This window comes from Choloepus didactylus, chromosome 7, assembly GCF_015220235.1.
Source record: "Choloepus didactylus isolate mChoDid1 chromosome 7, mChoDid1.pri, whole genome shotgun sequence".
Classification (NCBI taxonomy): Eukaryota; Metazoa; Chordata; class Mammalia; order Pilosa; family Megalonychidae; genus Choloepus; species Choloepus didactylus.
In genome coordinates this window covers 124,059,664-124,070,428 of record NC_051313.1, presented here as the reverse complement: position 1 = coordinate 124,070,428, position 10,765 = coordinate 124,059,664, and positions in this window count along the sequence as shown.

Genomic DNA, 10,765 nt, shown 5'->3' with positions numbered 1-10,765 from the left:
TTCCCAAGGGTAAAACTTATGGTAGAGGGCTCAACCCATCAAACCACCAGTCCCCTATGTCTGTGGTCATGTTAGCAACCATGAAGGTGGGGTAGGCAAATACCCCTGCATTCTCCACAGGCTCCTCAAGGGGGCACTACATCTTTTTTTTTTTTTTTTTACCTTGTTTTTCTTTTTTCTTTTTCTTTTTTTTTTTTTTTTTAACTTTCCCTTCTTTTTTAAATCAACTGTATGAAAAAAAAAGTTAAAAAGAAAACAAATATACAATAAAAGAACATTTCAAAGAGACCATAACAAGGGAGTAAGAAAAAGACAACTAACCTAAGATAACTGCTTAACTTCCAACATGTTCCTACTTTACCCCAAGAAAGTTACATAATATAGCAACATTTCAGTGAACTTGTTCCTACTACATCCATCAGAAATTAACAGACCATAGTCATTTCTGGGCATCCCCAGAACGTTAAATAGCTTATCTGTTCTTCTTGGATTATTGTTCCCCCTTCCTTAATTGCTCTCTACTGCTAGTTCCCCTACATTCTACATTATAAACCATTTGTTTTACATTTTTCAAAGTTCACATTAGTGGTAGCATATAATATTTCTCTTTTTGTGCCTGGCTTATTTCGCTCAGCATTATGTCTTCAAGGTTCATCCATGTTGTCATATGTTTCACCAGATCGTTCCTTCTTACTGCCGCGTAGTATTCCATCGTGTGTATATACCACATTTTATTTATCCACTCATCTGTTGAAGGACATTTGGGTTGTTTCCATCTCTTGGCAATTGTGAATAATGCTGCTATGAACATTGGCGTGCAGATATCTGTTCGTGTCACTGCTTTCCGATCTTCCGGGTATATACCGAGAAGTGCAATCGCTGGATCGAATGGTAGCTCTATATCTAGTTTTCTAAGGAACTGCCAGACTGACTTCCAGAGTGGCTGAACCATTATACAGTCCCACCAACAATGAATAAGAGTTCCATTTTCTCCACATCCCCTCCAGCATTTGTAGTTTCCTGTTTGTTTAATGGCAGCCATTCTAACCGGTGTTAGATGGTATCTCATTGTGGTCTTAATTTGCATCTCTCTAATAGCTAGTGAAGCTGAACATTTTTTCATGTGTTTCTTGGCCATTTGTATTTCCTCTTCAGAGAACTGTCTTTTCATATCTTTTGCCCATTTTATAATTGGGCTGTCTGTACTATTGTCATTGAGTTGTAGGATTTCTTTGTATATGCAAGATATCAGTCTTTTGTCAGATACATGGTTTCCAAAAATTTTTTCCCATTGAGTTGGCTGCCTCTTTACCTTTTTGAGAAATTCCTTTGAGGTGCAGAAACTTCTAAGCTTGAGGAGTTCCCATTTATCTATTTTCTCTTTTGTTGCTTGTGCTTTGGGTGTAAAGTCTAGGAAGTGGCCTCCTAATACAAGGTCTTGAAGATGTTTTCCTACATTATCTTCTAGGAGTTTTATGGTACTTTCTTTTATATTGAGATCTTTGGTCCATTTTGAGTTAATTTTTGTGTAGAGGGTGAGGTAGGGGTCCTCTTTCATTCTTTTGGATATGGATATCCAACTCTCCCAGCCCCATTTGTTGAAAAGACCATTATGGCTCAGTTCGGTGACTTTGGGGGCCTTATCAAAGATCAGTCGGCCATAGATCTGAGGGTCTATCTCTGAATTCTCAATTGGATTCCATTGATCTATATGTCTATCTTTGTGCCAGTACCATGCTGTTTTGGCAACTGTGGCTTTATAATAAGCTTCAAAGTCAGGGAGTGTAAGTCCTCCCACTTCGTTTTTCTTTTTTAGAGTGTCTTTAGCAATTCGAGGCATCTTCCCTTTCCAAATAAATTTGATAACTAGCTTTTCCAAGTCTGCAAAGTAGGTTGTTGGAATTTTGATTGGGATTGCATTGAATCTGTAGATGAGTTTGGGTAGAATTGACATCTTAATGACATTTAGCCTTCCTATCCATGAACATGGAATATTTTTCCATCTTTTAAGGTCCCCTTCTATTTCTTTTAGTAGAGTTATGTAGTTTTCTTTGTATAGGTCTTTTACATCTTTGGTTAAGTTGATTCCTAGGTACTTGATTTTTTTAGTTGCTATTGAAAATGGTATCTTTTTCTTGAGTGTCTCTTCAGTTTGTTCATTTCTAGCATATAGAAACATTACTGACTTATGTGCATTAATCTTGTATCCTGCTACTTTGCTAAATTTGTTTATTAGCTCTAGTAGGTGTATCATCGATTTCTCAGGGTTTTCTAGATATAAGATCATATCATCTGCAAACAATGACAGTTTTACTTCTTCTTTTCCAATTTGGATGCCTTTTATTTCTTTGTGTTGCCGGATTGCCCTGGCTAGCACTTCCAGCACAATGTTGAATAACAGTGGTGACAGCGGGCATCCTTGTCTTGTTCCTGATCTTAGAGGGAAGGCTTTCAGTCTCTCACCATTGAGTACTATGCTGGCTGTGGGTTTTTCATATATGCTCTTTATCATGTTGAGGAAGTTTCCTTCAATTCCTACCTTTTGAAGTGTTTTTATCAAAAAGGGATGTTGGATTTTGTCAAATGCTTTTTCAGCATCTATTGAGATGATCAATTGATTTTTCCCTTTTGACTTGTTAATGTGTTGTAATACATTGATTGATTTTCTTATGTTGAACCATCCTTGCATGCCTGGAATGAACCCCACTTGGTCATGGTGTATGATTTTTTTAATGTGTCTTTGGATTCGATTTGCAAGTATTTTGTTGAGGATTTTTGCATCTATATTCATTAGGGAGATTGGCCGGTAGTTTTCCTTTTTTGTAGCATCTTTGCCTGGTTTTGGTATTAGATTGATGTTAGCTTCATAAAATGAGTTAGGTAGTGTTCCATTTTTTTCAATGTTTTGAAAGAGTTTGAGTAAGATTGGTGTCAGTTCTTTCTGGAAAGTTTGGTAGAATTCCCCTGTGAAGCCATCTGGCCCTGGGCATTTATTTGTGGGAAGATTTTTGATGACTGATTGGATCTCTTTGCTTGTGATGGGTTGGTTGAGGTCTTCTATTTCTTCTCTGGTCAGTCTAGGTTGTTCATATGTTTCCAGGAAATTGTCCATTTCTTCTGCATTATCCAGTTTGTTGCCATACAGTTGTTCATAATATCCTCTTATAATTTTTTTAATTTCTTCAGGATCTGCAGTTATGTTACCTTTTTCATTCATTATTTTGTTTATATGGGTCTTCTCTCTTTTTGATTTTGTCAGTCTAGCTAGGGGCTTGTCAATCTTGTTGATCTTCTCAAAGAACCAACTTCTGGTGATATTTATCCTTTCTATTGTTTTTTTGTTCTCTATGTCATTTATTTCTGCTTTAATCCTTGTTATTTCTTTTCTTGTACTTGGTTTAGGATTGGTTTGCTGTTCATTTTCTAGCTTCTTCAGTTGATCCATTAGTTCTTTGATTTTGGCTCTTTCTTCCTTTTTAATATATGCGTTTAGTGCTATAAATTTCCCCCTTAGCACTGCTTTTGCTGCATCCCATAGGTTTTGGTATGTTGTGTTCTCATTTTCATTCGTCTCTATATATTTAGCAATTTCTCTTGCTATTTCTTCTTTAACCCACTGATTGTTTAGGAGTGTGTTGTTTAACCTCCAGGTATTTGTGAATTTTCTAAGTCTCTGATGGTTATTGACTTCTAATTGTATTCCATTGTGGTCAGAGAATGTGCTTTGAATAATTTCAATCTTTTTAAATTTATTGAGGCTTGTTTTATGTCCCAGCATATGATCTATTCTGGAGAAAGTTCCGTGAGCACTAGAAAAGTATGTGTATCCTGGTGATTTGGGATGTAATGTCCTGTATATGTCTGTTAAATCTAATTCATTTATCAGATTGTTTAGGTTTTCAATTTCCTTATTGGTCTTCTGTCTGGTTGATCTATCTATAGGAGAGAGTGATGTGTTGAAGTCTCCCACAATTATTGTGGAAACATCAATTGCTTCCTTTAGTTTTGCCAATGTTTCTCTCATGTATTTTGTGGCACCTTGATTGGGTGCATAGACATTTACGATTGTTATTTCTTCTTGCTGAATTGCCCCTTTTATTAGTATGTAGTGGCCTTCTTTGTCTCTCAAACCATCCCTGCATTTGAAGTCTATTTTATCTGAGATTAATATTGCTACACCTGCTTTCTTTTGGCTGTAGCTTGCATGAAATATTTTTTTCCATCCTTTCACTTTCAGTTTCTTTGTGTCCCTGTGTCTAAGATGAGTCTCTTGTATGCAACATATTGATGGTTCATTTTTTTTGATCCATTCTGCGAATCTATATCTTTTAATTGGGGAGTTTAATCCATTTACATTCAACGTTAAAACCGTGAAGGCATTTCTTGAATCGGCCATCTTATCCTTTGGATTATGTTTGCCATATTTTTCCCTCTGTCTATTAATATCCTTTATTGTACCCATACCGAATCTCTTTAGTACTGAACCTTTCTCCAGGTCTCTCTGTCCTGTCTTTGTTTCTCTGTCTGTAGGGCTCCCTTTAGTATCTCCAGTAGGGCAGGTCTCTTGTTAGCAAATTCTCTCAGCATTTCTTTGTCTGTGAAAAATTTAAGCTCTCCCTCAAATTTGAAGGAGAGCTTTGCTGGATAAAGTATTCTTGGCTGGAAATTCCTCTCACTCAGAATTTTAAATATATCGTGCCACTGCCTTCTTGCCTCCATGGTGGCTGCTGAGTAGTCACTACTTAGTCTTATGCTGTTTCCTTTGTATGTGGTGAATTGCTTTTCTCTTGCTGCTTTCAGAACTTGCTCCTTCTCTTCTGTGTTTGACAGTGTGATCAGTATATGTCTCGGAGTGGGTTTTTTTTGGATTTATTCTATTTGGAGTTCGCTGAGCATTTATGATTTGTGTATTTATGTTGTTTAGAAGATTTGGGAAGTTTTCCCCAACAATTTCTTTGAATACTCTTCCTAGACCTTTACCCTTTTCTTCCCCTTCTGGGACACCAATGAGTCTTATATTCGGACGTTTCATATTATCTATCATATCCCTGAGGTCCATTTCGAGTTTTTCAATTTTTTTCCCCATTCTTTCTTTTATGCTTTCATTTTCCATTCTGTCATCTTCCAGGTCACTGATTCGTTGTTCAACTTCCTCTAGTCTTGTACTATGAGTGTCCAGAATCTTTTTAATTTGGTCAACAGTTTCTTTAATTTCCATAAGATCATCCATTTTTTTATTTAGTCTTGCAATGTCTTCTTTATGCTCTTCTAGGGTCTTCTTGATTTCCTTCATATCCCGTACTAGGGTCTCATTGTTCATCTTTAGTTCTTTGAGTAGCTGCTCTAGGTGGTGTGTCTCTTCTGGTCTTTTGATTTGGGTGCTTGGGCTTGGGTTATCCATATCGTCTGGTTTTTTCATATGCTTTATAATTTTCTGTTGTTTTTGGCCTCGTGGCATTTGCTGAACTTGATAGGGTTCTTTTAGGGTTTGTAGACCAGTTGAAGTCCTTATCTCTAATTTATCAGATCTACAGCTTCGTGGAGTACACTTTCTCTAACTAACCAGCAGGTGGCGTCCACGAGCCACCTGTTCTCCACAAGCCAGATCTCCCCTGCTTAGCCTTTTTGGTGAGTGGGGGAGTGAGTCTTGTGGGGCCCAATTGGTGTACCAAGCTTGCGTGTGTAGTTGGTGTTGCCTGCCCTGTATGTGGGGCGTGTTTCTGGGCAGTCGGGGAGGGGGGGTGGCCCTAACAATCAAATCTCCCTGATGATCCTAGAGTTTTAAAGCTGCTGCAATAGTCTAATCCTTCAGTTCAGTCCTGCCACAGTTTGTCTCCGCCACTGACCCACAAGTCTTTGGTATTGGCGTATGGCTCCTGAGACTTGCAAGTGGGCCCCTCTTCCAGGCTGTGCACCCCGGGTCCTCTGTTGAGGGATGACTGTGCTATGTCACAGATGAGTGCCGTCCCCCCAGGGCAGTTCTGGGCTGCTGGGCTGTGTTGGGAGGCTCCCAGTCTGCTCAAATGATGGCTGAATGGGGCTCTGTTAATTCACACTGCTCCCCCTTCCCAGCTCTGGGACATTCAGCTGAGGTTGCAGGGAAGGCTAATGTCCACGCCCAGTTTTGTGGTGTTTGCCTGTTATTTGAAGCACTTCCGTCACACTGGGTTGTCTGGGGCAGCTCTGGGCTATGGGGCTGGCGATGGGCAGGAGTGTTTCCTGTCCACCAGGATGGTGGCTGTGAGCGGACACCCCCCTTTTCTTGGGAAGTTGTGTTGTTTAGTGAATTTTCTCAGCCACTGGAATATTGCCTTTTGTCTCAGAGCTCTCTTAGTTCTGCTCTTGACTTGACGTGCCCAAATTTCAATTCTTTGAAGCTTTCTGTATTGAGCTTCTTAGAGTAATTGTTTTAGAAAAAGCAAAAAGGATTTAAAAAAAAAAAAAACAAAAAAAAAACAAAAAAAAAACGGCCCTCCTCAGAGATCTAATGGGTTATTGAAATGCTAATAGACAAAGCAACCAGGGCCATTAAGGAAAGGTCCACAGGGCAGAGAGATCAGCTTTGCTTCGGGATTTGCATATGCGCCTCAAGGCCTGATCTCCGCCTTTCCCCTTTCTGTGTTCACCAGAACTCGAAAAATCCTCTGCTTTTATTTTGGAGTTTTTCGTGTTGTTTTTTTTCTATGTCTGTCTCCTCTCTGCTGGGCTGGCTGCTCTCAGAGTCTCTGGTGTCTGGTCTCAGTCTATCTATGGTTGGAGTTTGAATCAGTAGAATGAGTTTCCGATAAGAGCAGGCACTGCAATTCTCCCTTCTCCTTCCTGGAGCTGACAGCCCCTCCTCCCCCGGGACTGAGCCTGGCAGGGAGGGGCGCGGGTCCCCTGGCCGCAAAAACTTACAGATTTCGCTGATCTCAGCAGTTCCACGTTTTCATGAGTGTTGTATGAAGTATGCCCAAAGACAGATTGCTCTGTGGTGTCCAGTCCACGCAGTTCCTGGCTTTTTACCTACTTTCCTGGAGGAGTAACTAAAACATACAGCTCACCAGTCTGCCATCTTGCCCTGCCTCCTCTTAGGTTTTTATATAACACTGAAGAAAATATTGTTAAAGAAGCCTCTGGTTCCTTGAGACTTCCTGAGATATGCTACCTACAAGATAATCTATAATCTTCCCCTCCTCCCTGTCGATTACAATCAGTCTCACCCTACATTTCATGACCCCCCTCCCTGCCTTATGCTCTCATACCTATTGGAATGTCGATATTATTTGTGATATAAGCCCTGTCAAGTGTAGGGGAAACTGTTCATCAAGAAGAAATGAGATTGTTGAAGTCATGAAAAGCAAAGTTGAAAATCTCTTTCAGGAAGAATCACCAACAAAAGGGAAAAAAATTTTTTGTGGAAATTTGGAAGTCAAACGTGTAATGTCATGGAGACACTGAAACCTCAATCTTCTTTCACGAGAAAAAAGTCTTTATTGGTTAGGTCATCAGTCTAAAGCTGTGGAAAATCCCATTGCAATCTACTGTATTTGTTTTTATAGAACTTGTGGGTTCACAGAACAATCATGTATAAAATACAGGATTCCTGTACACCACCCCACCACCAACATCTGGCATTGGTTTGGAACATTTGCTGCAATCGTTGATAGCACATTTTTATAATTGTACTATTAACTATATGTGGGAGCCCCAGGCCCCCAAGTGTCTTGTAGACTGCACATAGCAGTTTGCTTGACCTAGGATAGTTAAGGTTTGACCTATTCGCCTTGTAATATCAGGTGCTCGGTGTAATCTATACCGGAAACTACCGACTCCCTGAGATACGTTATCTATAATCCTCCCCTCCTCTCTGTTGATTACAATCAGTCCCTCCCTACATTGCATGACCCTGCTCTCCACCTTATGCTCTCACACCTATTGGAATGTCGAGCCCTTATAACCAGCTTATTCAGCTCCCCCAAAGTATGGATTATTTCCACATTGAGTTCTGAACTCACCGCCATTCAGAGAAGCTCCTGAATTCCAGGCAACATGACCTGACTTTCCCACCCTGTAGGTAAGCCTCATAATAAAGGCTCATGTCTCAGAGCATAAGGCAGGGAGCAGCGTCCTGCAATGAAGGGAGAGACTGATTGTAATCAACAGGGAGAATTCTTTAGTCTTTTGGCTACAAAAGCCCTCTTGGGCTGTGACACTATAGTCCAGGGTTTAACTTAGGGTTCATTGTGTAGCATAGTTCCATGGATTTTTTTAAAATTTTTATTCTCTTACTGTATATATAGTCTAACATTTAACCTTTTAATCATATTCAGATATATATTTTAGTGCTGTTAATTATGTTCAGTGTTGTGCTACCACCACCCTCATACCAAAGCCAGATAAACATAAGTCAAGAAAATAAAATTACAGACCAATCTCTCCAATGAATATAGATAGATGCAAAAATCCTGAACAAAACACCTGCAAACTGAATCCAACAACATATTAAAAGAAATTTACATCATGATCAAGTGGGATTTATCCCTGGTATGCAACATTGGTTCCACATAAGAAAATCAACTACTGTAATACACTATATTAACACAGGGAAGGGAAAATAATCACATGATCATCTCATTTAATGCAGACAAGGCATTTATCAAAATCCAGCACACCTTCCTAATAAGAACACTTGGACACCAGGAATAAAGTAAACTTCCTCATCATGAGAAAGGACATATGTGAAAAACTCACAGCTAACCTCCTACTCAATGGTGAAAAATGGAAAGTTTACCTCCAAGATCAGGAATAAGACGAAGATGTCCATTGTCACCACCATTAACCAGCATTGTACTGGAAATTCTTGCCAGAGCAGTTAGGCAAGAAGAAGAAATAAAAGGCATCAAAATTGAAAAGGAAGAAGCAAAGCCCTTCCTATTTGCAGATGACATGTTCCTATATACTGAAAATCATGAAAAATCCACAATAAAGCTCCTAGAGCTAATAAATGAATTCTGTGAATGTTTTCAGAACTATGTCTAGAGTCCTTAACCTAGACCTAAGGACTCCAATTAATCTGAAGCCAGATTACATTTCTATTCTAATTTCATAATCCTATGTGGCAAATGCATTTGTTTTTCTTATCAGTGTAGAGCTCTTTAGTTATTCATGACCCAGTTTAAATGCAACCTCTTCCACTAAATGGGGGTTGAAAGCCACAGGAATGTAAAGGCTCTGGGGTATTTAACTAGGTCCCAACCTAAGTCTTTTATAGAAATGTTTTCACAGAGTCATGCTCCTAACTTTCTGACCTCTCTTGGCCTTGGATTCGACACCAATAAGTTTGAGGGTTAACAGTAATACCCCAAGGAGGAGCATGAGTGGTACAGATGGTGAGGCAGTCTGAATTCATGCTTTCATTTGTAATACAAAAAGAAAATACAGGCTTAAAAGCAACAGGAGGAGGAAATCAAGAAGAAAATTCCATTTACAACAGCAACCAAAATAATCAAGTATTTAGGAATAAACTTAAACAATGCCACAAAAGACCTATACACAGAAAACTACAGGAAGCTGCTGAAAGAAATCAAACAGGAATTAGAAGACTTAATATAATTAAGATGTCAATTCTACCTAAACTGATTTATAGATTCAATGCAATACCAATTAAAATCTCAACAACTTACTTTGTGGAAATAGAAAAACCAATAACCAAACTTATTTGGAAGGGCAGTGTGCCCCAAATAGCCAAAAATATTTTGAGAAAGAGGAATGAAGTGTGAGGTCTCACACCACCTGACTTCAAAACATAATACAAAGCTACAGTGGTCATAAAAGCATGGTACTGGCATAAAGACAGATATACCGACCAATGGAATCAAATTGACTGTTCAGAAATAGACCCTCTCATCTATAGACAATTGCTCTTTGTTAAGGCAGTTAAGCAAATGCAACTGGAACAGAGCAGCCTCTTCAATAAAAAGTGTTTGGAGAACTGGGTATCCATTTCCAAAAGAATGAAAGAGGACTCCTATCTCACACCTTATACAAAAATTATCTCAAAATGGATCAAAGACCTAAACATGAGAGCTAAGACCATAAAACTTTTTGCAGACAATGTAGGGATATATTTTAAAGGTCATGTGATAGGAGGTGGTTTCCTAGACCTTATACCCAAAGCACAAGCAGTGAAAGAAGAAATAGATAAATGGGATCTCCTCAAAATTAAACACTTTTGTACATCAAAGGACTTTGTCAGAAAAGTAAAAAAGCAGCCTATGCAATGGGAGACAATATTTGGAAACCACATATCAGATAAGGGTTTAATATCTGGAATATATAGAGAGATCCTACAACTCAACAAAAGAAAGACTAACAACCCAGTTAAAAAATGGGCAAAAGACATGGACAGACACTTTTCTGAAGAGGAAATACAAATGGCTCAAAAACGTATAAAAAGATGCTCAACTTCACTGGCCATTAGGGAAATGCAAATCAAAACCACAATGAGATATCATCTCGCACCTACTAGAATGGCCATTATAAAAAAACAAAGAAACAGAAAATTACAAGTGCTCAAGAGGATGTGGAGAAAGAGGCACACTTATTCACTGTTGGTGAGAATGAAGAATGGTGCAGCCACTCTGGAAGGCAGTGTGGCAGTTCCTCAGGAAGCTAAGTATAGAATTGCCACATGACCCAGCAATTTCACTTCTAGGTATATAGTCAGAGGAACTGAAAGCTGAGACACAAATGGACATTTGTAATCGATGTTTATAGTGGAATT